We start from the raw sequence: 27,962 nt of genomic DNA, 5'->3' as shown, positions 1-27,962 counted from the left end.
CATGAAAATAATCACACCAAGGAACATCATAATTCAAATTGTTCAAAAGTAGTGATAAAAAAAATCTTAGAAGCAGACAGAGAAAACAGAGGCATTACCTACAGAAGATCAAAGGTAAGAATGAGAGATTTACTGTAAAAAAAAAAAAAAAAAAGAAAACGAGGTACAACTTCAGTGATAATGATGAATGATGGATTTATTTTACCTTAAATCAATTTTCTAGCATATTTCTGTGAAATTATTTTTAATTCAAAGTAAGATGTGAATTCTCACCTTTTTCCAAATCTTTCACTAATGACCTTTGTCCTGCTTGTCACTGAGCCAATTGCTGCTCTTGCAATCTACAGCAGTATTCCCGCAAAACTGCACTTTGTACTTGGATCTCTGTATACTCAGTATGTTAAAGTCATTTTTACTATGTGTCATATTGCAGTATCTTATAACATTAGTTACTCAAATTCTGATTTTTATTCTTTTTATTTTTCCATGGTTTGATTGTCCTTAAATAGTCTATTAAGTATTTGTACAATCTGGTATAAAAATGACTTCCCCAAAAGATGTCCTGAGAAAAATCTGAAGATGGTTCATGGCTATCCCGTGATCTATATTTTTGTGAACAACTGGGAAAGGATTAAACAGTTCCTCAGCAGGCCAGGTGACACTGTGACAGCCACTTACTAAATCAAGTGAGTTCTGTGGCCTGACGAATACAGATCTGACTTCACCTTTTGTTCCCTGGAAATAAATTCCTCTATAAAATCACTATCATCCTAATTAGTGTTAATATTCATATCAGGTAGTGCAACCATATACTTCTAGTGCTACATTAAAATGGGATATAGAAAGGGAACTTGCAAAATTGTATTGCTTCTAAGAATGCATTAAGATGGCAGGCTTCCAATTGATACTCCTCCCAAGATTTGGGAGATGATTATAAAAATGTTGCCTTTTGTCACAGGTACCACTTCAGTTAGTGAAATTGTCGACATGGTTCTTAAATGACGGAGATGTTGAAAAATCTAAGTGAAATTTTATTCTCATTAAAGTTCCAAAGTCGGAAGTGGCTGTCCCTGGACTAAGAATATCAGGTAAATTTAAACGACCTGGTAATTACAGTTTTGTAATATTATTTAAATAACATAAGCATTATTGTATTGTGACTTCCATTTAATGAAAATGGCATAGATTTGGTAACATATAAATGGAAGTTTGTTGGCAAGCAATACAATAACCAAGGCATGCAATGAAACTATAGTTTGGTTCATTGCATATCTAGATATATAGGTATGACACCAAAGATGAAAGAGTTTTCTTGTAGAAAACAACTGAAATGTGGTTAATAACATAATGTTCCTTATGTTTTATTGTATTTTGTTGTGTAAAATTTGGCAGATAGAGCAATAAGTTCCTAATTTGGGACATTGTTGTAGTGAAATAAATGAGTAAAGAAGTACCAACTACTTTTAAAACACAGAATTTATTATTAATATAATTAATATAATTCACTTTTTATTCCATAAATATTTATTATGTGCTTCTAGATATGATTAGTAAATTATATATCCTATCCCTAGGGAGCTTACAGTAATATTGTGACATTAAAAAAGCAAATAAACTAATAATGTCAATGTTAATGGTCTTACGTATACAAAGAAAGGCTCTGCGAAAGAGAAAAACAGGAGAGTTTACTTCAGACTGAATATTGTGGGGTGTGTACTCTGAATTGAGACCTCAAGCCATGAACATAGTTGAGGAAAGCATACTCCGGGAAGGCGAAATATTAGTTAGGAAGGCCATGATGCAGGAAAGACCTTAGCGTAGTCCACAGACTGAAAAAGGACCAATGATAGAAAAGAAAAGTGGGATGCAAAACAGTTGGAGACTAGGCGAGGAAAAATTATGTAGGGCTTGTAATTCTCAAAAGATTCTGTAATGTTACTCTAAGAACAGTGAGAATGACATCGAAGGACTTTAGGCAAGGAAGAGTTAGAGAGTTTTTTTTTTGATGTTGTTTTAAATACAAAGACTCCACTGGCTGCTGTGTGGAGATGGCATTGGGGATGCTAGAGAAGATATATATTGGACTCTTGAACAGACTGTACAAGAAATATGAGGAAAATGAAAGAATCAAGGATGACCCCCAGAATTTTGTTTTGATAAACCAGGTGGACTATGGGTCTATTTACTTACATGGAAAATGCTTGGAAAAGAATACTTTGGGGTATAGGACTATAGATATTTCAGTTTGGAAATATTAGGTTTGAGGTGCAATTGAATATCATAATCATTCAAAATTATGATATTTAAAGCTTGTTGAAAGATATCCATTAGGCAACTTTCAGCATAATTGGACAATGGAATCAATGCGATTACTCGGGGAAAGCCCATAGAGAAAAATGAGAAGAGCAGGACTGAACTGTAAAGAACCCCAGCATGGAGAGGCTTGGTAAAGCTCGCAAAGGAAACCGAAAAGAAATAATGAGCTAAGAAGTACTGAAGTACTGAAAGAGTATGGCATCTTGTAGGCAGGTGAGAGGGGTATGTGAGAAGTGAAGCTTGGCTCCCAAATGCTACTGGAAATCTGGGATAAGTAGATGGAACGATGGTGGTCAATCGGTTTATCAATTTCAAGAGCAGTATTCAAATCCTCTCCTGTAGTGGAGATGCCCCTCAGCAGACAGGCTGAACTAGTCACTTTCCTAGGCAGAGAGGGAGAGAGGGTGTCAGTCCTTCTGTGTGGTGGCCTGAAGTCAGAGAGCAATGCTACAGTTTGAAACCGAAGGATCATGCTAGTGGTAAGCAACCAAAATTAATTCAAGAGTGAGTTAAGCCTTCAGACCCACAAAAAAGTATAAAATGAAAAAGTGGTAGAACCAAAGTAATCAGGAACAGGGAGTCAGGGATTACTGGTGAGAGGCAGGGTTGGGGTGGACAGGGAGGCTGCATAGCAGTGCCAGAGAGTGAGCGCCTGAGGTCCAGCAGGTAGACGAGGATAAACTGTGGCAATTATATTTATTTGACAGCCTGAATAAGAATACTTGTGATGTCTTTATGTATTTCCAACATTCATACTTGCACATATAAAAGGTTCATTTAAAGGACCTCCAATAGCAAAATGATTACAAGACAGAGGAGGCTGAGAAATCTTTCAGAGAAGCTTAGGAAAGGATAAGGAACAGCAGATATGGGAAGGACTTCATAAAAGAAACAGACATAAATTTATGCCATGAGCATTGAAAGTAGTGAGTTTGAAAGGTTACAATTTCTCATTTCCATATGCTGGGTAATGTAGCTGTATTTGTTAGCTACCAGATCAGTAGAAGAAAATGAAATCCTTGGTGAAATTTTATAGGCCTGTAATTAATGTTTCCAAATAAAATATAGGATACCCAATTAAATTTCAAATTTATATAATCACCTTATTTACTACAAATATGTCCAAAATATCACATGGGATATACTTATACTAAAAAGTATGTTATTTATATGAGATTCAAATTTAACCAGGCATCTTGCATTTTTATTTTCTAAGTCTGCCACCCTATCTATATTGATATTAAAAGGTTCTTAATACTAACCATGTACTGTGCTCTGTTCTCTACTAGATGTTCGTTGGTGAACAAAACAAACTATAGCCTGCTCTTATGTAATCTCCATCTAGTGTGTTTGGGGAAGTGGGTGGGGAAACTACGTGAGAACAGACAATAAAACAAATAAGTAAATCAACTATTAAACAGAAATAAGTGTTATATAGAACATTAAAAAATGTTATAATAGAAATAGACTGAATCGTCTCTTAGCAAATATAGTAAATTGTTATAAACAATTGAAAAAGATGATTGTTTTGAATGGGTATCAGATAGAATTAGTGTGGGTATGCATTCTTATGCAGAAAGTGGCAAGATTATGTAGGACTAGTAGGTAATCTAGAGGTTAGACTACCGCTGGATATAAGTAATATTGGGGAGGCAGAAGAATGCATCAGACTTTAATATATATTGGAGGAGAAACCTGAAGGAGGAAACAACAATAATTGAGATTTTAGGGTTTGGTGACTCTAAAGGTGATGACATTATCAACAGATATAGCTTAGTTGTGATAATGGCCACTGAATCCATTGAGAGCATATGAAGTTCATAGGGTTAGCCCAGATCTTCCTAGTTTATGTCAAAAATTTTCTGAATATTCCTTTATCCCCAAAGTGCCTTCAGACTGGCCAACTCATGATGTAGTGAGATCCAGACTTTGAATGTAGAAAGGAAGTGAATACTTTCTGCTTCAGGGAAGTTCATATATTCCCCTGTTCAAAGACCTTAGTTCAAAACCAAGTCTACAACATATTAATTGTATGAATTTGGAGCTTTTGGCTAGCACCTAAGATTACACATTTTCATTTTTCACACACACATATCTGAGTGTATGCATGTGCATATTTATATACAACAATAAAGGAAAGAGTGAAAATGCAGATGCAACAGTTGTTACTATATACAAAGATAACATCCTCTATGCTACAGTAGCTGACACAACATAATAGCCAATGTTAGAATTACTAGTTATCAATATCTCTTTGGCATATAGAAGACATTTTAAAAATCATTTATAGTAATGCACAGGTTTGAGAAAACTCCACATTACTAAAGTGGGTATTATTATCCTTCATTTTGTTGATGGAGAAAGTGAGCACAGTGACTCTGAGATACTTTCAAAATGTCTCATAATAAGTAAATGATAGAGTCAGGATTTGAACCTGGGGAGGCTAGCACAGAACACATACCCTTAAATATTACACAGTATTGCCTCTTGGAATCCAGAAAAATGCTCGTGATTGGTTCCAATTTTAACTGCATTATGTACTGCTCAAAATGTCTTGAAAAATTGTTTGGGAAGATGAGAAAGTGCAAGCTCCTTGGACTATAATATTTCGTTATACCAAACTAAAATTTTCCAGGTATAACACAATTGGAGAAGAATCGATCATCGTGGATTGTGAAGACACATCCACTAATTGATCTTCTTCCTAAGTCTTTGTGGGAGGACAATTGCAAGGTATACATCAGACTACAAGTCAATTTTTGGCTATGATCCTATCCCTTTACCCACTCATAATGTATGTAAGTGAATCTTTGAACATTCCATTTACTTATGACCATGAGAACTGACCTACATAAGGAAGTACCTCAATCAAAAAAAAAAGTTTTAGTCTAAACTTAAATACTCATTTTCCACACTTGAGTAGTGATAGAATCTTCATCTCAGCACAATATTGCTACTCTTATTCCCCAGCTGTCTCTAGATATACTGGCCTTTTATGAAAACGCAACATAAGGATATTAGTTCTTATTTGAATGTTCGGTAAAATTCTTCAGTGAAACATTCATGCTTGCTTATTTATTTGCTTTTGGGGAACTTTAAAGTTTCAAATTCAGTTTCTTCAATAATTATACTGCTAGTCATATTAACTATTTTTTTATCTGATTTTTGTTAGTTTGTGATGTATGAGGAATTTTTTTAGGTTTTTGAATTGCTTCATTAATTGCTTTATTTAAGCATACAAGAAAATAAAGACTTTTCTGACTGATTAGCTTGGAAGGGTTTTACTACCTTTAAGAAGCCTTAGGTAGGATAACACACTGAAAGCACTTTTATCCAACCAAATGAATAATGATCTCTTAATTAGCAGAGAAAGTGGTAAATTCATTAAATTAGAGACGTACGCTGCTTCACTCAGCATGGCCCAGCCAGCAGCACCAACCCCAAAATGAGCAAAACAGGAGACAGCAGTTTTCAATTACAATCGCAGAAAAGATCAGAAGTTTTAGAGAACTGACTGTAAACATTTCCATTTCTCCTCCCAGCTTCGCTCAACTAGAGCCACCCCAAGACACTTTAAAGGGGACAGGTTTCTAGGGGCTGAGCCCAGGGATGCCAAGAGAGAGACTTTTCTGCTGAGCCTCTCTCTAAGGGCACACCTCAAGCAGGGGAGAGACTTGACTGGGTGATTGTTACCTCCATGGAAGGAAGGGCCTGACATGCCTACAGACAACAGCTGTCTGCAGGTAAAGGAGTCCATCTTGTTCATAGAGAAAGAATTATCCTGACGTAGCAGGACATGATTATTAACTTTCTCTTACTTCTTCAAATGCTACTGATTTATCTACAGGTACAGACTCAACAGAAAAATAAAGTAGTTTGAGGACCAACAAGTTGGCACACAGGCTCTGGGGCCAACTCTAGGATGCGTCTGTCCGTTTCCTGCTTTGGGAAACCCGTAATGGCAGCAGACCACTGGGTCTTTAGCCATCACTGCACTGGTTCCAGGAAGAATGGGACAGTTCCCCCATCCCCCATATGATCTTTAAAACAATTTCTAATCAGATCTATTATTTTACCCAATGTGCTGGGGACACAAAATCTAACCCTAATCACCCTATTGGAGTAGTGACGGAATCCTCATTCGGTGAAAACAAGCATAAATAAATGGTGATTCCTTCTTAAAAGTCACTTTCCTTCAAGGTTTCATAAGACTGAGTAATTTTAAAAGCTTTAACAATAATCTAGTATTGCCACTGTAGGCTATTTTTGATGCAAACCTCTGAATTTGAACAGCCCCACTCCTAAGAGCAACTGGTCTAACTGCGAACATCTTAACAGTTGGGTTAAAATGGGGCTAAAGAACTTACAGTGACTTTCAAGATCTGTAAAAGCCCCCACATTTCAGAGGTGATTGGGGAGCACTAGATCTTTATTCCATGACCTAATAAATGTTTGTCAGGGAATACCATATTATATCCTGAAATTCCAGAAACACCTTTTGGTCATTATCATTCTACAGCCACATCAGTAGTAAGAAAACCAGTGGCTGCCAGGAGGCGAAAACAACTTGGGAAGGGGAGGCTGGGGCAGGATTTTGGGCATTATGCCCGTGGTCTGTTTTGACAACTTGAATATCTAGACTTGAGTTTAAATTTCTGGAAGAGCCAATCAATCAAATCACTGGTGAAATATTTTACTTTGAAGTGGAGTGATGTTTGGTTAATAATTTGAGATCCACGAATGCTAAATTGAGTGACCCATTTAAAACGGCCTTCTGTAAATTCAGTTCATTAAATGGAGTCTGGTTTGAACAGGTCATTACGTAGTTAGTATATAAGTAATGAATTGAGCAAGGATAACTAGGGAGGACCACAGGGACACACTGGCTGAATCTGGTGACTTTCATGACACTGTCAATCTTCCTTATAATGTGAGGTTCATTCAAATCATCAATTTTTAAATTTAAGTGATTTTGTTTAGTAACTCATTTTGTTTTATAGAAGAAAATGCAGTGTAAAAATTTTTAACAAGGAATGCTCCATTTACAATTAATTTAAACTTATTAAGCTATTCTAACTGGCCCGTATAAATGTGTTAATAAACATCAATGCTGGTTTCTTATTTTTCACACTTTGTTACTCTGATTATTAACAGTGATGGAAAAGCTAAATTAAGTTAATGGGGAACAGATTATCAATTCTTAAAGGACTTTGTTTTCAACTGGAAAATATATAGAAAAAGATGAGGAGGCATTTTTGCCTCTACTCATACATTTTTGGCACCAAATTTCTTGAAAAATAATAGATGATTTTTAAAAATTTCCAGAAATTATTTTAAAATGCTGCTCAGACACGACTGCTAAAAAAAATAGAGTATACACATGCAATACTGTACAGCTTCTGCAGTGCCTATAAACTCTCAACTCACTTTCTCTTTCTAAATGTATATGTATGTATTATAATTGATCACAGAACTCAATCTCTATTCTGCAACAGTATTCAAGGTCCTTAAATTCTCAGCAGTGACGGAAAAACAAAAGCCCATTCTCCTTGCTTACCATGATTGGAAGGATTCTGTGGAAATGTTCACTGCCCTATGCCATGGATTCTGGGGACTGCACCTCTGCGGGCAGACGGCTAGGTGCCCATCACACCCAGGAAATCCATGTGTGCAGCACACCCGAGAACCCAATGCCACTTAGCTAGACCATGCCGATGAGGACAACAGTGAAGATAATGATAATGACAAATAATGTTAAAATCACAAGCATCTGCCCATTCTTCTTTTGATACTGCTCTATCTTGTAAAGCTGTTTCAAGCCATCTTCGGTTTTGATACAGGACTGTTCAACATTGTAGTCAATTCTATCAAAGACTGAGCCTTATTCTATATTCATTATGCCTAAGTTTCTCCATCCTTCATTCAGGTCAGAAATGGACTGTACGACGTGGCGAATCTCTTTCTCCCTCTCTTCCATCGTCACTGTATTCAGCTCCACCAGCACTAACTGGTCATCTGTAAAACGCCGATCTTAAGGAGTATTATCGTCTCCATCATCCATTAGTGGTACTGATGTATCAAAAAAAGGAAACTGAAAAAGCGGCTGGGATCTTGCCTCTTCGTTCTTCATGCTTTTGAGGTAGCCCGTCTGTGTGTGCTGGAAGCTGTTGCACAGCTCCTGGAGAGCCTGCGCCAGAGGCCACTTCATTTGGAAGCAGCCGCTCCTCCTGCTTGGAGCAAGCTCTGTTGGCCCTGCTGCACAGGGACTATATGGCGCAGCATGCTGGCACCTGTGAAAGATCTACACGATCTCTTATTTTAATGGCATGCTCCTCCTTACTGCTGTCATCCACGGTGGGTCGGTTTAAATGCTTATCATGAAGGCTGGCTAATTCATTCATCTTATGTTTAATCCAGCCAACATCATACTTTATTTCGTCCACTCTGTCCACGCATTTAGGAGGTGACTTTTGTCACACCAGTTGTTGCTTCTGGACATAAGCTGGTGCCTGACCTCAGTGCCACACGGCCATCAGCAAGCTGTATTACAGACTTGCTTTTGATACTGCTAGAATTTGGAATTGTTTTCTTATCTTTTCATGCACTGGTTCTTAATTTCTTTGGACATATCTGAGAACATGAATTTAGCTCAATCTGGTTGCTCAGCTAACAGCTGTCGGTTTTGTATGGAATTATTCCACAAAAACAAGAAAGCATAGGTTAAATGTCTGATGGCCATGTCTGACCCTTTGTGACTTCCCTTCTCAGGGGTTCCCTGCCCACTTATATTCCGCTCATAATAACTTAGATTTATTAATTTTCTTTTTCCTGGCCTGGCCTAGCTGGCCCACCCTTTCATAGAATCCTCTCTTGACAAGCCCTCAGTTCTCAAGCCAAAAAGGTGCAGCTATGCGCTTTGTCAAAGCGCAAAGACTCCTCCCCAAATGTTTTAGTCCCTGTTTCTTATAACAAAATACATGGAACTGGGTGATTTATAAAGAAACCAAAATTTATTGCTTACAGTTTCAGAGGCTAGGAAGTCCAAAGTCCAGGGAACACTCTGGTGAGGTCTTCTTTGGTGGTGACTTCAGTGACAGCAGAGTATCACATTGCAAAAATGGTAGAGCAGAGAGACACTAACCTCCTTTATTTACTATCCTTTTAGAGCCCTCCAAACCATGCCTGGGACCACCATTTTTAGTCTATTCAACGTGGCATGGTGCTACAAACTAATCACCTTTTCAAAAATGGCCCCGTCTTCCAATTACCATAATGGGATTTCCCACCCTCGTAATAGTCAAAGTGGGGATTAAGTTTTGAGGGCACATTCAACGCAATGCACCAAATAACCAACTAGGCTTTCCCATTGTCTCACTACCCCTACCCAAGCCCTCACTTTGATCTCTAAGCACTTGAATCTCCCTGATTCTTGCTTAGTGAGCCAATGTTCTGGAGACCCCAAGCCAATCCAGCCTTAGATCCACAAGCCTCTAACTCACTAATCCAACTCAGGACTGGGAGACTCTGAAGCCTCTTACCGCCATTAGTCCCTGAGACCCCTCAAATTTCTTTTCTCCCTACCCCTAACTTGGTTCTTAAGCATATATGCCCTTCCCTGGGGCCTGGCTCTGACTCGGTTCCCCCACCAGTAGCCGGGCCTAAGCTCTCTTTGGACAATCCAAGAGAGGCCTGGGTTATGGACTCAAAGGCACCAGCAGCTCCCTTCCTAGACTTTGTGTGAGTCCGCTAAGGCGTGGCCTGACCTCCTGATCCATTCGCTTCTTGGGTGGCCTGGTCCTCCATTGCCAGCAGTCTGCTGGCCTCCAGAAGGACAGCAGGGCCTGCCTCCCCTACATTTTCACTCCTCCTCTCCAGCTCCCGCCTTCCCTGGATCTGACTGCAGCTCAGCCCAGCCATGTCCATCTAAGTTGCTGAATTTATGAATGAAAAGTTGTTCATATTATACTATATTATTCTTTCAATGGCTAGAGGATTTGTTGTTACATTCCCTGTTTTGTTCTTGATCTTAGTTATTTGTGTCTTCCATCTTTGTCAGTCTTGCTAGAAGTTTATCACTTTATTGATTTTTTTAAAAAGAGCCAGTTTTTTGTTTCATTCATTTTCTCCATTGTTTTTGTTTTCAGTTTCATGAATTTTTGTTTATTATTTCTTTCCTGCTAATTTTGGGTTTATTTTACTCTTCTTTTTCTAATTTCTTTAAGTAGAAACTTAGATTATTATTGATTTGAATCCATTTATCTTTCTAAAGAAAGCCTTCAGTGCTGTAAATTTTCCTTTACTATTGTTTTAGTTGCATCCCACAAATTTTGATATGCTGTGCTTTCACTTTCATTCAACGCTATGCATATTTTTATTTCATTTTGAAGTTTCACCTTTTAATGTAGGATTATTTTGAAGTATGTTGTTTAATTTACAAGAGTTTTAGGATTTCCATGTTGTCTTTCTGTTACTGATTTGAAGTTTGATTCCATTTTGATCAAAGAGCATACACTATATAATTTAAGTTCTTTAAAATTTCTTCTGGTTCACTGTTTCTCTCCTCTCTCATTGCCACTGTACTATTGTCTGTCCAGTGAGCTTTTAATTTCAGTTGTATATTTCAGATCTTTAATTTTCATATGTATAATTTTCCATATATAACATATTTCTTTTCTGTTTTTTCATTTGTTTCAAGATAATTTTGATTGAGTGTTGAAGCTTTCTTACGACAGCTGCTTTAGATTCTCTGTCAGATAACTCAACACTTGATTTGTCTCAATACTGGTGCTTGCTGTTTGTTTTTTCACATTAAAATTGTGTTATTTTTAGTGTTTGTTTTGACAGGTAATTTTCATTTGTGTCCTGGATATTTTGCTTATGATGTTAGGATTCTTAATCCTATCTGAATCATTAATTTTAGCAGGTAGCCATCCTGTTTTGGTTAGCATATAGGTTCTGACCTGCATTTGGGGGCCTCACTTCCTATAAGAGTTTCGTTTTCTGAGTCTGCAGTGTTTTTCTAGTTGCTTTGATATTCTAGAGCTGCTGGAGATCCTGCTCCATCCCTGCTGATGCCCTGTGTACTTCCTTGGAGGACCTGCTACTGCTGCTTGACCTCCTGGAGGGAGGACAGAAGACCTAAGGTGTGGGTTGTCTTATGCCACTGGGTAGAGGGCAGCGAGAAACACAGCTTTGCAGCTGTTGCCACTGTGGGTGAATGGGCCTGGCATAGCCCAGGACTTCCTGGCACTACTGCCAGTAGATCAGGTCACTAGAGGAGACCTAGGTGGGAGCAGAGTTTGAGATTCTCCACTATGCCCCTGTCAGGCTTCATTTTTTCCTGATCCTTTGACCAGGGAGAGCAGGCTTTTGCTGGCAGTTTTGTTTTGTTTTGTTTATGACTGTTAATGGTTCCAGATCACAGGCCTCTTTATTGCTCAGTAAAAGGATGTATAGGAGATAAAAAGAAAACCCAGGGGGAACTCACCGCACTGACATTACTCAAGTCATGAGGCCTCTCATCCAGTATGCCTTCAGAGTTTTTGTATCAATGTTTGTTGAATAATTTCCAGGGCTTTAGTTATAATAAAGAAGAGAAACAGGAAAAAATGACTCTATGCCTTCTAGTTTTTGAACTGAAATCTCTCCTAAACTTTCTTTAATGTCTGTAATGTCTTCCCATTGCCTTCTTTTCCTTTCTCTATTTTTTTCAATACTTAGAATTTTTTTCAGGTATTTATCTGGTGGAAGGGAGGCCATTTTTTCCACCACAATTTTGTTCTTTTCAATTTTATTAGTATTCTTTTTAGTCATGGTGACATCTTGATAGTAAGGTACATCCTGGGACCCTCCATTTTCTATGATTTGTTGTCTATTTGTGGCTCACATTGTCAAGGGAGCCAGAAACTGCCATATTCTTCCCCAAACTTCCATACCTCTATGGCATTGCCCTAGTGAAAATCATTTAAAATGATTCTATATTTAAGGTGCTGATGGCGAATCCTTCATGTCCCGCAACTTCCAGGTGAAAACATACTGTGCTATTTTAGTTGCCTATAGGTTAATTTTTTTTTTTCCTAAATAAAACACTTTCCATTTAATTTTCTTCCTCCTCCCCCCTGCAGATTGTTTATCTGGGTCAAAATACCAAGGATATTGCAGTCTCATATAACCATTTTGACTTAATGAATCATGTAGAACTTCTTCCTGGAACCTGGGAAGAATATCTGGAAAGATTCATGACTGGAAAATGTAAAATGATGTTGGCTTAAAATTGATAACTAATTTTAAATTTATTTTTATTTTAAAAACTTTTATTTTTATAATTGAAATAATAATTGTATTTATATTTAATATTAACCATTATTGGCATGACTTTTCTTTTCAAAACATTTATTTTTCCAAGTCAGTGACAAGTATATTCAAATACCATTTGAGAAAATTAAATCAAATACATCTAAGATTTTACTATAAGGTTCAATTTATAAATCTAGTATTAATCATTGGCATAATAAAAGTATTCTAAAATTTCTTCTCTGTTGCTAGAAATCTGTCCTCAGTCCCTTGTCACAATAGACACTGTTTAACTTGCCCAAATCATTACTTAGATCTTTTAGACATGTTGTATTTATAGTGCTTACATAAGTACTTGACATGAGTACTTTGTAGGAACGGTTTCCTTCTGTGTGAGGAACTTTTTGGAGTTCAATGTATTCTTATTTGAAATTCTTCCCTTGCCCTTTATATTTTTAAAAATCTGTTTGTATGTACATCTGTAAATCACTAATTTTATTTTCTTTTAAATTACCCCTTTATCTTCAATTGCCTTGATTACCAAATTCCACAAAATGTTTTTACTATTTGACTTATTGTCCAGAAAGAAAGCTTTACTTTTATGAATGTTGATGAATTAGACTTTTCTTCTGGTTTTAGTGGACTATGGTTCCTGGTTTAGTCATGTTAAGAATTGGTTAAAGATAAAAAAAGGACAGCCAATACTTTTCTTGTACTATAAAGATATGAGACATGTAAAATGGTAGATATTGATTCTAGATAATTTCCCACTACAGCCTGGGGTAAAATTATTAATATATACTTTTCAACTTAGTCTATGGAGTCCAAAATGATATGATTGCTGTGCCTACCCTCCTTGCCGGCTTTCCCATATTTTACCACCTGAGATTCTTAATGACTTTCTAATTGTGAAATCAATGACTTTTTTATTCCTCTTATCCCTTACCACTGTGTTATATTTGACCACCCCTTCTTGTTTGAAATTTCCTCCTACATTTACCAGGATATCACACTCGTATGGTTATCTTCTGGATGTCTATCCATCCACTCAGCCATTTTTCTTTTCACAATTGTTTGTTATTTTTAGCCTATGACTTTCATGCCCACAACTATTGTATTAGTCCGTTTTGTGTTGCTATAACACAAATGCGTGAGACTGGGTAATCTATAAAGAAAAGAGGTTTATTTGGCTTACAATTCTGGGACAGCTGCATCTGGCACAGGCCTCAGACTGCTTTTACTCATGGCGGAAAGCAGCAGGCAGTCGTCGGGTACGAGCAGATCACATAGGAAGAGGAAGCAAGAGAAAGAGAGGAGGTGCCAGGGTCTTTTAAACAACCAGCTTTTGTGGGAACTAATAGAGAGAGAACTCACTCATTACTCCCCCCACTTAGGGAGAGCATTAATTCATTCATGCGGGATCCACCCCCATGACTCAAACAGCTTCCAACACTGTCACATTGGGGATCAGATTTCCGCATGAGTTTTGGGGGGACAACACATCTAAACTCTATCAACTATTAATGTGCTAATGCCCCCCAGATCTGTACTTCCATTTTGACTTCTACTCTGAATTTCAAACCCAGGCTTGTATTACATTTAACAAACTCAAAACTAAACACATTTTGTTTCTCTCTCTCCAACATGTAATCCTTTCCTTCTTTTATTTTCTCTGGCTAATAATTTTATTTGTCAAAAGTAAGTTGTCTTTATTGGCTTCATTTCCTATATCCTGAACATCTGATTGGTTCACATGACTTGCCTATTTTATCTCAAATGTGTCTTCTCTTTTACTTTCTCACTACCTCTCCATTAATGTAGCGATTCCATCTAGTCTTCTGTATGAAGTACTAACAGTTTAATACTACTGCAAAATTTCATGCCACTGTTTTGGGGCTATTTTACTTAAATTTGGCAACCCTGCCAACCCCTGTCCTAGACATATGTGGAAACAAGTTCCATTTGTTATAGAGGTCTGGATGTACAAATTAAAATATGACTACTTTTACAGATCCACAACGGAAGGTACAAAGTCTGTCATCTTTGTAACTGCATCCCTCATACCTAATGTCATGCCCATCACATAGATAAAATTGCTCAATGGTCACTTGTTGCTTGTATCATTGATTGCTAGAATGAATGAATAAGTGAGTGATAACCAAAATTTTAGTGGCATCAATCCTACTTTGTAAAACACAGAAATTATGCCCCACGTGAAATATTCCTAACTATAAGTATTTCTCAGAAACTACAGGAGTGATTCTTATATCTTATCACGAAGTCTCTCCTCAGTTTTTCTGCTCTGCTCAGGTTTCCACCCTTCACTGCAATTATTTGTAGCCCAGAGAGATTCTGTGATTTAAATTTTATTATTGTCCCTTCATCCAGAGCTTGAGGTAATTAATGCCAGTTTGCTGTCAGTACACAGCTGCAAAACCTAACATGGATTTATGAAATCACTTTAACAAGGTGATGATGTCCTTTGAGTGTTTGCTTAGCTGTAGTTAAATTGTAAAAAAAAAAAAAAAAAAAAAAAAAAAAAAAAAAAAACCTCCTTATTTCCTGGACAGCACAGCAGCCTTATGAAAAGAACAGTTTTAGCTTCTGACACCTTTCTGCACAAGACCAAGAAATACATTTGCTGGGCAGGGCTGCTGTCCAAATTCTCAGTCAGTCATCACACTGTCCCTCACATGATACTCTCAAAACCATTTCTTCCCTTATTCATTTAAAATGCTTTATTCAAATCGACTTATTCATATTGATTTATGGTCTAGCCCAATCAACTTTTTAAGGCATATCCAGATATTTTAAGTCTTTCTGAAACCTGCTACACACATTGTCCTCAACAGGCAATGTTTTTCTGCCACACAGTCATTTTTAGACAATGTTATTTTAAAAGGTCTAAAACAGCAACAATAGGACAAAATTACAAAGTATACATCAAGAACGAAATTCAGAAAAACAGCCTAATAATTTACAACATGTTTACAAGTGTCTGCATAAATTTAACAAATGATATGAAAGAGCAATACAGCAGAGGAAGGTAAAAACACGGGTTAGCACTCTTTGCTTTAACTTCTACTGGTCTATAGACCAAGATTATCATTGATATGTGGTGGCCAGATTATTCTCCAAACACTTTGGATCTCAAACAGAAAATGTTCTCTATTTGCTTGTCCATCTATGTGTTTTCCTAGTACCACTACTAACTTTTCCTTTAAACTTTTATCCACTGTCTCATTCGAACCACTGACACCCCTTAAGTAGCCACCTCATTCTTCCCTCACAAAGGTTTGAAACATAAAATATAGCCAGAGCTTCACTTAGAAGGAACCCTGCCAACACACATACATGTGCATACGTGCAGACATACATATTTAATAATACACATTTTTCAATGTTGTTGCTTCCCTACTGCATAAAAGATACAGCCGAAACCCTTCATCAAGACACGCAAGCCATTCTCAATTTTGCCCCAAATCATCTTTCAGTTTTATAGCCTCTCTCACTCCCATGAACAACTCAACCCTAACTCCAATCACTTTGCTTTTTTTCCTCCTCGAACACTGTGAGATCCTTTACATCCAAGGATTTGAACTATAGTCATGCATCACTTAACAATGGGGATACAGCCTGAGCTATGTGTCTTTAGGTGGTTTCTTTATTGTGTGAACATTGTAGAGTGTGTGTACACAAACCTAGATGATATAGCCTACTACACACCTAGGGATTTATGGTATAGCCATTATAATCTTTAGGGACCATTGTCGTATATGGTATCTATTGTTGACCAAAACCTCGTTATGCCATGCAAGACCATATTTTCTCTGCTGGAAGTTTATTCTCCAATACCTCAGTATACCATGCATCTTGATTAATTTTGACTGATTCTTCTCAACTTAAGTTTAGATGTCACCTCTCCCTTCCCCAAATCTTTCTAGACATATCTATGCAGCTTTAATTTCTTTTTTAAAAAGTTATAAATATTAAGATTATGTCATTAGAAACTGAAAAGTGATTCATTTCTCAGATTTTGTTCTTTTTATTCTCAATGGCTAATGAATAATTTAGGCCTTGATATCTTGCATCTTCATTGGAAACTATTTTTTTTAATAGTTTATGTCCAAGCAAACATATGACTTCAAAGCAAACATATTTCAAGTTATCCATGAGTTTATTATTTTTTTGTTTAATAAATATTTTTTAATAAAAACAAGAAATAAATTTTGATTAAGAACAGAAAAGTAAAGGTAAAAAGAATCAAAAGATACTGGGTCCCCAAAACATTAACAATTCAAATCTGATTCCAAATTTAATTTTAAAAAGCTGTAATGATTTTGTTTCTTCAAATACGGTTAACATTTAGCCCAAGGTTTGCTCTTATTGTATTTTGAATGTGAGCTAAAAAATTAAAACTTAGAATAAACAAGATATTTCTATTCTAATTTTACTAAACAGATATTAATTTTTTAAAAATTTAAGATTAATTTCTTTAAAAAATATGGAAAATGACCCAACCAAATATGGATTTCCTTCAATATTCAGAGTCAACAATTAAAAAAACAGATTACAAATGTTTTATAACTTTTTACATTATGTCAGTGATTTACTTGTTTATCATTTTCTCAGGTATGTCTTTTTACCCACTGATAGAATCCAAAGAAAGAAATCAAAAAGATCATTATATTTCTACAGAAGAACTGGAATGATGATATCTTGGAGAGCATTATCCACCACACCTCATTTGTAAATAATGAAGCACAACCCTCTGGTGAAGTATATACATCTACCAACTATACAGCAAATCCCTTTTTATGTACAAAGGTAAATACTTGACTGGGTTTAATTTCCCTTTTTACTTTCTGGTGAATTACGCTGAGCTAAGAATTAGCTCTGTGTTCTTTGCCAAGTTACTTAGACTGCTTAAACTTCAGTTTCTTTATCAGTAAAATGAGGACACTAAAAATGCCTACCACTAAAAGTAGCTGAATTAGATTAGAAATTATTAATTAAAATTATGTGTATAAAGCTGTTAGTAGAATAACATTGATAAATATTTCTCCTCCTATTTACTATTCTGCTAAATGAAAATGCTTTTGACAACTCTGATGTGAGTCATTCCAACTTTGTGATTCTTATTCCCTTAAATCTTTGTTTAAATTGGAATAAGCCTCCTTCTGCTCCTCAGTGATATCTATTTCCACTCAGTATGGTGCCATCTTCTTTAAAGCCCCCATGCAATTTAGAAAACAGTGGTCATTTCATTGAGAAGGAGTCACCAAAGGGAAGATTTATTATTATTATTATTATTTTTAACCTAAGAGAAGGTTTTGTTCACTACAAATACTGTCTGAATTACAGGAAACAGAGTTCAAATTTATTTTTATTTATTTATTTTTTTAATTTTTTTAATTTTATTTTGTTGATATACATTGTAGCTGATTAATGCTCCCCATCACCAAAACCTCCCTCCCTTCTCCCTCCCCCCCTCCCCCCCAACAATGTCCTTTCTGTTTGCTTGTTGTATCAACTTCAAATAATTGTGGTTGTTATATCTTCTTCCCTCCCCCCCCCGATTTGTGTGTGTGTGTGTGTATGTGTGTGTGTGAATTTATATATTAATGTTTAGCTCCCTCCAATAAGTGAGAACATGTGGTATTTCTCTTTCTGTGCCTGACTTGTTTCACTTAATATAATTCTCTCAAGGTCCATCCATGTTGTTGCAAATGGCAGTATTTCATTCGTTTTTATAGCTGAGTAGTATTCCATTGTGTAGATGTACCACATTTTCCGTATCCACTCATCTGATGATGGGCATTTGGGCTGGTTCCAACTCTTGGCTATTGTAAAGAGTGCTGCGATGAACATTGGGGAACAGGTATACCTTCGACTTGATGATTTCCATTCCTCTGGGTATATTCCCAACAGTGGGATGGCTGGGTCGTATGGTAGATCTATTTGCAATTGTTTGAGGAACCTCCATACCATTTTCCATAGAGGCTGCACCATTTTGCAGTCCCACCAACAATGTATGAGAGTTCCTTTTTCTCCGCAGCCTCGCCAGCATTTATCGTTCATAGTCTTTTGGATTTTAGCCATCCTAACTGGGGTTAGATGGTATCTCAATGTGGTTTTGATTTGCATTTCCCGGATGCTGAGTGATGTTGAGCATTTTTTCATATGTCTGTTGGCCATTTGGATATCTTCCTTAGAGAAATGCCTACTTAGCTCTTTTGCCCATTTTTTAATTGGGTTGCTTGTTTTCTTCTTGTAAAGTTGTTTGAGTTCCTTATATATTCTGGATATTAATCCTTTGTCAGATGTATATTTAGCAAATATTTTCTCCCACTCTGTTGGTTGTCTTTTAACTCCTCTAATTGTTTCTTTTGCTGTGCAGAAGCTTTTTAGTTTGATATAATCCCATTTGTTTATTTTTCCTTTGGTTGCCCGTGCTTTTGGGGTCGTATTCATGAAGTCTGTGCCCAGTCCTATTTCCTGAAGTGTTTCCCCTATGTTTTCTTTAAGAAGTTTTATTGTCTCAGGGTGTATATTTAAATCCTTAATCCATTTTGAGTTGATTTTAGTATACGGTGAGAGGTATGGATCTAGTTTCATTCTCCTGCATATCGATATCCAGTTATCCCAACACCACTTGCTGAAGAGGCAGTCCCTTCCCCAGTGAATAGGCTTGGTGCCTTTGTCAAAGATCAGATGGCAGTAAGTGTGTGGGTTGATTTCTGGATTCTCTATTCTATTCCATTGGTCAGTGTGTCTGTGTTTATGCCAGTACCATACTGTTTTGGTTATTATAGCTTTGTAGTATAGCTTAAAGTCAGGTAGTGTTATGCCTCCAGCTTTATTTTTTTTGCTGAGCATTGCTTTGGCTATTCGTGGTCTTTTATTGTTCCATATAAATGTCTGAATAGGTTTTTCCATTTCTGAGAAAAATGTCTTTGGAATTTTGATGGGGATTGCATTGAATTTGTATATCACTTTGGGTAGTATGGACATTTTCACTATGTTGATTCTTCCAATCCAAGAGCATGGAATATCTTTCCATCTTCTTGTATCCTCTCTAATTTCTCTCAGCAGTGGTTTGTAGTTCTCATTATAGAGATTTTTCACCTCCTTGGTTAACTCAATTCCTAAGTATTTTATTTTTTTGGTGGCTATTGTAAATGGGCAGGCTTTCTTGATTTCTCCTTCTGCATGTTCACTATTGGAGAAAAGAAATGCTACTGATTTTTGTGTGTTGATTTTGTATCCTGCTACTGTGCTGAAATCATTTATCAATTCCAACAGTTTTTTTGTACAGGTTTTAGGCTGTTCGATATATAGGATCATGTCATCTGCAAACAGGGACAGTTTGACTTCATCTTTTCCAATCTGGATGCCCTTTATTTCCTTCTCTTCTCTGATTGCTCTGGCTAGTACTTCCAACACTATGTTGAATAGGAGTGGTGAGAGTGGGCATCCTTGTCTAGTGCCTGTTCTTAAAGGAAAAGCTTTCAGCTTTTCCCCATTCAGGATGATATTGGCAGTGGGTTTGGCATATATGGCTTTAATTATGTTGAGATACTTTCCCTCTATACCTAACTTATAGAGGGTCATTGTCATGAATGAGTGCTGAACTTTATCAAATGCTTTTTCAGCATCTATAGAGATGATCATATGGTCCTTGTGTTTGAGTTTATTAATATGGTGTATCACATTTATTGATTTGCGTATGTTGAACCAACCTTGCATCCCTGGGATGAATCCCACTTGATCGTGATGAATAATTTTTCGTATGTGTTGCTGTATTCTGTTTGCTAGTATTTTAGTGAGGATTTTTGCATCTATATTCATCAAGGATATCGGCCTGTAGTTTTCTTTTTTGGTTATATCTTTACCTGGTTTTGGTATCAGGATGATGTTTGCTTCATAGAATGAGTTTGGGAGATTTGCGTCCGTTTCAATCTTTTGGAATAGTTTGTAAAGAATCGGTGTCAATTCCTCTTTGAATGTTTGGTAAAATTCTGCTGTGAATCCATCTGGTCCTGGGCTTTTCTTTGTTGGGAGCCTTCTGATAACAGCTTCAATCTCCTTTATTGTTATTGGTCTGTTCAAATTTTCTACGTCTTCCCGGTTCAGTTTTGGGAGCTTGTGTGTGTCCAGAAATTTATCCATTTCCTCCAGATTTTCAAATTTGTTGGCGTATAGTTGTTTATAGTAGTCTCGAATGATTCCTTGTATTTCAGATGAATCAGTTGTAATATCGCCTTTTTCATTTCTAATTTTTGTTATGTGAGTCTTCTCTCTTCTTTTTTTTGTTAGCCATGCCAATGGTTTGTCAATTTTATTTATCTTTTCAAAAAACCAACTTTTTGATTCGTTGATCTTTTGAATTGTTTTTTGGTTTTCAATTTCATTCAGTTCTGCTCTGATCTTAATGATTTCTTTCCGTCTGCTAACTTTAGGATTGGATTGTTCTTGTTTTTCTAGTTCTTTAAGGTGAAGTGTTAGGTTGTTCATTTGCCATCTTTCCATTCTTCTGAAGTGAGCATTTAATGCAATAAATTTTCCCCTCAATACTGCTTTTGCAGTATCCCACAGGTTTTGGTATGATGTATCATTGTTTTCATTAGTTTCAATAAACTTTTTGATTTCCTGCTTGATTTCTTCTTGGACCCATATGTCATTAAGTAGAATGTTGTTTAATTTCCATGTGTTTGTATAGTTTCCAGAGTTTTGTTTGTTATTAATTTCTAGTTTTAATCCATTGTGGTCTGAGAAGATACATGGGATAATTCCAATTTTTTTGAATTTATTGAGACTTGATTTGTGACCTAATATGTGATCTATCCTGGAGAATGATCCATGTGCTGATGAGAAGAATGAATATTCTGAGGTTGTTTGGTGGAATGTTCTGTAGATATCTGCCAATTCCAACTGGTCTAGAGTCTTGTTTAGATCTTGTGTTTCTCTACTGATTCTTTGCCTAGATGATCTGTCTAATATTGACAGTGGAGTGTTCAGGTCCCCTGCTATTATGGTATTAGTGTCTATTTCCTTCTTTAGGTCTAATAAAGTTTGTTTTATAAATCTGGCTGCTCCAACATTGGGTGCGTACATATTTATGATTGTTATGTCTTCTTGATGGATCAGTCCTTTTATCATTAAGTAGTGTCCCTCATTGTCTCTTTTTATGGTTTTTAGTTTAAAGTCTATTTTGTCAGATATAAGAATAGCCACTCCAGCTCGTTTTTCTTTTCTGTTTGCATGGTAAATCTTTTTCCATCCTTTCACTCTTAGTCTGTGTGAATCTTTATGGGTGAGGTGGGTCTCTTGTAGGCAGCATATAGTTGGGTCCTGCTTTTTGATCCAGTCAGCCAGTCTGTGTCTTTTAATTGGGGAATTTAAGCCTTTAACATTAAGAGTTGTTATTGAAAGGTGTTGATTTATTCCTAGCATTTTATTGGTTGTTTGGTTGTCTTAGGTGTCTTTTGTTCCTTGCTTTCTGATTTACTGTTTGGTTTCTTTGTTTGTTGGTTCCTTAGGTTGTAGATAGTGTTTTTGTTAGCTTGTTTTCTCTTCATGAATGCCATTTTTATTGTACTAGCGGGTTTAGATTTTTCTTGGGTTTTTATGGCAGTGGTAGTTATTTTTCAGGAACCAAACCCAGTACTCCCTTGAGGATTTCTTGTAAGGGTGGTCTTGTGGTAGTGAACTCCCGCAGTTTTTGTTTGTCTGAGAAATATACTATTTGCCCCACATTTCGGAAGGATAGCCTTGCAGGGTAGAGTATTCTTGGCTGGCAATCTTTGTCTTTTAGTATTTTGGAAATATCATCCCATTCCTTTCTAGCTTTTAGGGTTTGTGATGAGAAGTCTGATGTTAACCTGATTGGGGCTCCCTTATAGGTGATTTGACGCTTCTCTCTTGCAGCTTTTAAGATTCTCTCTTTGTCTCTGAGTTTTGCCAATTTGACTATGACATGTCTTGGAGAAGGCCTTTTTGGGTTGAATACGTTTGGAGATCGTTGAGCTTCCTGGATCTGAAGATCTGTGATTTTTCCTATACCTGGGAAGTTTTCTGCCACTATTTTGTTGAATATGTTTTCAATGGAATCTCCATTTTCCTCCCCTTCTGGAATACCCATGACTCGTATATTTGAGCGCTTGAGGTTGTCTGATATCTCTCTCAGATTTTCTTCCATGTCCTTGATTCTTTTTTCTTTCTTTTTGTCTGCTTGTGTTATTTCAAACAGCCCATCTTCAAGTTCAGAGGTTCTCTCTTCAACTTCGACAAGCCTGCTGGTTAAACTCTCCGTTGTGTTTTTTATTTCGCTGAATAACTTCTTCAGTTCAGCAAGTTCTGCTACATTTTTTTTCAGGACATTGATTTCCTTGTATATTTCCTCTTTCAGATCCTGTATACTTTTCCTCATTTCATCATGATGTCTAGCTGAGTTTTCTTGTATCTCATTCAGTTTCCTTAGAATTATCACTCGAAATTCCTTGTCAGTTATTTCAAGGGCTTCTTGTTCTATAGGATCTAGAGTTTGAGATTTATTAACTTTTGGTGGTGTACTTTCTTGATTTTTTGTATTTCTGGTGTCTTTTTTTTTGGTGTTTATTCATTGTGGCAGGGGGTTTCACAGTCCACCGGTTTGAGACTAATGACTAACTAGGATGTTGCTGTGGTTGCCAATTTGGTATGGCTCCCGCCGTGACTGCTCAGTTGGCCTCTAGTGTCTTGTGTGTGTGGTTGCCTCGGGTCTTGGGCTTCTCCGGGGATCCACCTTTCTGGTCAGCTTGTACTCTGCTGGACTGGTGGATCACGTACCACAGGGTGTGTGATCTCTGTTGAGCTTTCACTTCCTGTACAGGACTTCTCCCCGTACCGTGTGCTCTGGCCCAGGCTGTTAGATCGTGCAGTTAGATCTGTCGAGTCTCCGCCTCCCTGGCCGCACGTCTCCCCCCTCTGTGCACACTGTGCTGGGCTGGGGTGTGTCTTCTGCACCCCTCGTCTATCAGCTGGGCCTTCAAGACCCTGCTCAGCACCGCCTCGCCCAGGAAGTGTACCAGGTTTCTGCTAGGCACAGACGACCGGTCTCTCGGTGCCTTTGTAGCACTGTGTAGATCTTTCTTGGGTCTTGTTCACCTTTGTATCCCCCCAGTATAAACCGAGTCTAGTGCCCGCCTGCAGCCTGCTCTCCGGCAGGTTCAATCGGACCTGGGAACTCTCCTACCACACTATTCCCAACCAGAAATTCGTTAGGCTTTTTTCCAAACTGGTGGTCGCAGAGATGTTATCTGCCTCCCAGTAACAGGAAGTTTACCGGGGCGGAGTCCAGGGTGTGGTGGAGTGACAGTCGGCCCGCCCGTACTTTCTAGCCCTCCCAACACTGGTCGGGACGCCCCACACCCCCAGCCCCGCCAGAGAACCACGGAGGGAGTGGGAGAGGAGGCCGGCCCGCAGGGTCCGGAAAGCCCCGCGCCAGGCCAAGCAAATGGGCTCAGTGATGGCCGAGCAGGGTGGAGCTGCCCACACCTGGGAAAATGGAGGCAGCACCGGGGCAGTGAGTGGCCTGGTGGTGCAGGTGGGAGCCGCATGGGCATCCACCCCCCGAACAGAGCTGTGCCAGGGATCACTCACAGTGCTGTGCCAGGTCGGGCACTCGCTCTGTCTCTGGTTTGTTGCCTTCCGTGTTCTCGGCGCTGCCGCCTCGGCTGTTCAGTCGAGGCGCCGCTCGGGCGCTCCCAGGAATCTTCTTTAATGCCGGCCTGAAACCTCGAATCCTGAATAGGGCAGCTGGCCGCCTTCAGTGCGGCCCCAGCCTCCGGGATCCTGGCTGCATCCACAGCAGCCCTGGCGCCGTGTTCCCTGTTTCAAGACTCGCTTTTGCAGCTAAGAATCAGTTCTTTTCCTGCTCCACACTTCAAAGCTGTTGCCTGTAAATGAGGCAGCCTCTCCTGCCGGGGGCAAAGTGGCGTTGAGCCCCCACGACCGGCCAGCAGCAGCAGTCCTCCCTTAAGAGATGGCCAGAGGAAGGTCCACAAGTTTCCCGGCTGCCTGAGGCCCAGTGGCCACCTTTTCCACCTCAGCTACTCCGCGCCAGCCGCCGCAGCCTCCGCCATCTTGAAAACTCCGAGTTCAAATTTAAGTTAGAAGAATATGGCATGTACTGTTGAAATACTTTACTTCAATTTAAGCAATTCCTGCATATTGTGCCTTATTACATATGGTGCATGTCAAAAATGTGTTATTAATAATTAAAACAATATATTTAACAAATTATTAACTTAAATTTGAGAAGTTACCCATCTAATAATGTCACTCTCTGTTTTCAGTATTCTTTATTGAATTGGATGGATGGGGGTAGAACTTCAGTTAGTACACAGGGAAGTAAGCATAACCCTAGAAATGCATTGTGCACATGAACATGTGAAATTCTATGATTAAATGTTTTTCTAACGGGTCTTTCTTTATTACTTATTAAAATAGCAAATAATCTTTTGTTTTCAAATTATGCTTTTTTTTTTTTCAAAAATGCTCCATTTAACTTTTAAAAAATAACCTATAGTGTAAGGGGGTAAGGCAAATATTTCATTGTAAATAGTGCATTATAAGGTTGATCAAAGAAAAGTGATATATATTTAGATATATATAATCTCATATATGAGCATCTTCAAAGAGTTCATAGAAAGATTCATAATATCTTTATTAATATTTTTTTCCCAAACTTTTTGAAGTACCCTTGTATGTGTGTATATGTGTATGTATATACATATTCCTGACAGAAAAAGTAGAAAATATCTCCCTTATTAAACCAGGCAAATTCTCATTGTGCCAGATCACCGAATATAATTTTTACAAAATTTTTATTTCCAATCATGTGAAAATTGGTGCCCTCCCATAATATCTCATTAGGATAAGAAGGCAGAGGAGACAAGCTCAGTATCAAGATTTTATGGCTTCCCCAACTTCAAGAGAAAAGAGTACATATGCTGGTCTAATAATGGAAGCCGTCTCTACATTCCCTCTGGAGTTAGTACAGAACATACCTTTGTGGTCAGATTGATCTGAGGTTTAATCAGACTATGCCACTTTCCAGATCTATGATATAATGCATTAATTAACCTGACAAAAGCTCTGCTTATGTAACTGTCAAAATGGGGAAGATAATAACATTTATGGCACAAGTGTTTGGGGAGGATTACAGCAAATGATATCTAAACATTTAGGGTATTTTCTGATTGTCAATAATATATACAAAAGTAACAAGTATTACTAGTCTAACTAGTTCAAGATTCATGATTCATTCATTAATTCATTTATGTATTCAATAAACATTTAAAGTACTCAGTCTTTCATTAGTTCACAAATAGGAAAAGTTCTTTATGAATATACAACACATATTCTTGAGAACATGCAAGAATGAATGACACATGCATTTGCTTCAAGGAGTTCACGATGTAGTGCAAGAGACATATACAAAATGAATGCTGAAAATGGCTAAAAGTGAAGCATGAACAGATGTACCAGGCACACTCAGTCTTGAAGGATAATTCGATTTGCTGGATAAATCGATGTCATCCTTTAGTCACACAATAGTAAAGGTAATAGGGAGGGGATAAATGATGTCCAATGCATATACCTATGTCCTAAATTGCAGCAAAACAGCAAAAATCTGAGCTTTGACCAGCATTTATTGTATCAGAAAATCTCCTGTGAAGCAAATGTGTTTGTGTATCATATAATTTATGTGTAGATCAGAAGATCGTTGGAATGAGTTATGTACAACTCTTTATTGCTTACATCTGTGTTTTCTGTTTTTAATGAAATCCTTACAGATGCACTACCCCAGATATGTTTATGTTGACCCCTCCAAACATTCTGAAGAGCTATTGTCATCTGGTGAACATAAAACAAAGTATACTAACCAAGAGAAACAACCTTGTAAATGTAAATTTATGTCACGGAAGTTTTACTTCTAAGAAGATGGTTTGGGGATGTTATATGTTTGGCTTTAATGTTATTCTTCTTACCTAAATTTCAAGTAAAACACAAGTCTAGTGAATTCAGAGAAAACAAGTATCCTCCAAGTATCATAGCGTACTCATTTATGAATTCTGAGAAATTATACTTATCAGATTAATATTTCAGTTTGGTTGTGCTAATGACCAGTTCTTTGTAGTTTCCAAAAGTAACTCATGAAATAAAATATAGGTTTATCAGAGTGTTCAGTGATAACTGCATGACCCAGGACAGTTAGAAACAGTAAAAGAATTTCTCTCAGGAAACTATTGTAAAGCCCATGAATTTAGACAAAAAAACAAAAAAACAAAACAAAACAAAAAAAACGACCCTTCTCAGAAAGCCTCTTTAAAAGTCAAACATTGTGTTAAGTTATAAGCCACCTTTCAAGATGAAAAGAATTATCCCATTTAAAAAATGGTATTTTAAGGTATTCAAATACAAAGAAAGTCTTTTTTTTTTTTAAGTATTCCAAACTTTTCCATTAGTATATATTACCTTTTCCTTCATATCGGAAATATTTTATTCTTTCACATATTTTCTTACTTTTTACATTTAGGGATTGCTGGTGACTGGAAGAATTACTTCACAGTGGCCCCAAATGTTGCCATTTATAAGAAGGAAATGTCTGGAACTGCACTTCAATTTCACACAGAGATTTAAAGTGCCTAACTCACAAAGCTGAAGAAAGAAGAAATGACCTGTAGGTTAATGAAACGAGGGAAGTTATGACTTACTTTGAGCATTCAAATGGATTTCTGAAGGAAAAAGATGTCTGTATGAATAGGATATGTATATAAATATATGAGGGGATTTTTAGGGGAATTGACTAGCAACATTGTGAAGGCTGAGGCATCCTGGTGCGCTCACTGGCTGAGCGTGGTGCGGACCACACCGTGCCGAGTGTTGCAACCCCCCCCCCCCAAAAAAAGATGGCTTTAGCAGATTTCTAGGTATTCCTTTATCTAATCAAGTTGTGACCTAGAATTAACAATCATAATGTACTTATAAAACTTGGATTTTTCAGTGTCATTAATCAGGTCCAAGTTTTGTTTCTCTGACTCTGAGCTTCCCGATTCCCTTAAGCTAAAGTCCATTGTTAACTTTTTGTAGGCTACCCCTGCCTTTTCCTACACTAGTACTAACAAGGGAGAAAATACTTAGCCTACTCAGTCTCCTATATATTATGATTTAGAATTAAGCTCTCCTGCCTTTTAACATGGTCCAAGAAATGCTGTTTGGACACTGAAGATAGTGTATTTCTCAGCTCTGCCCCCAATGTCCCTTTCCTGAAAATTTGACCCAGGACACTGTGCTCCACTGCTGTG

The 27,962-nt window shown here is 37.4% G+C and overlaps 2 pseudogenes; one reads left to right on the top strand and one right to left on the bottom strand.

The window, feature by feature from the left end:
• Positions 1–541: 541 nt before the first annotated feature.
• LOC134386564 (sulfotransferase 1B1-like) lies at positions 542–27,306 on the top strand (annotated as a pseudogene).
• On the bottom strand, positions 8,018–9,055 carry LOC134386319 (syntaxin-16-like; annotated as a pseudogene).
• Positions 27,307–27,962: the final 656 nt, after the last annotated feature.

This window comes from Cynocephalus volans, chromosome 9 (genome assembly GCF_027409185.1).
Source record: "Cynocephalus volans isolate mCynVol1 chromosome 9, mCynVol1.pri, whole genome shotgun sequence".
Lineage (NCBI taxonomy): Eukaryota > Metazoa > Chordata > Mammalia > Dermoptera > Cynocephalidae > Cynocephalus > Cynocephalus volans.
The sequence above is the reverse complement of the archived record's forward strand: the minus strand, read 5'-3'. Positions and strand labels throughout refer to the sequence as shown.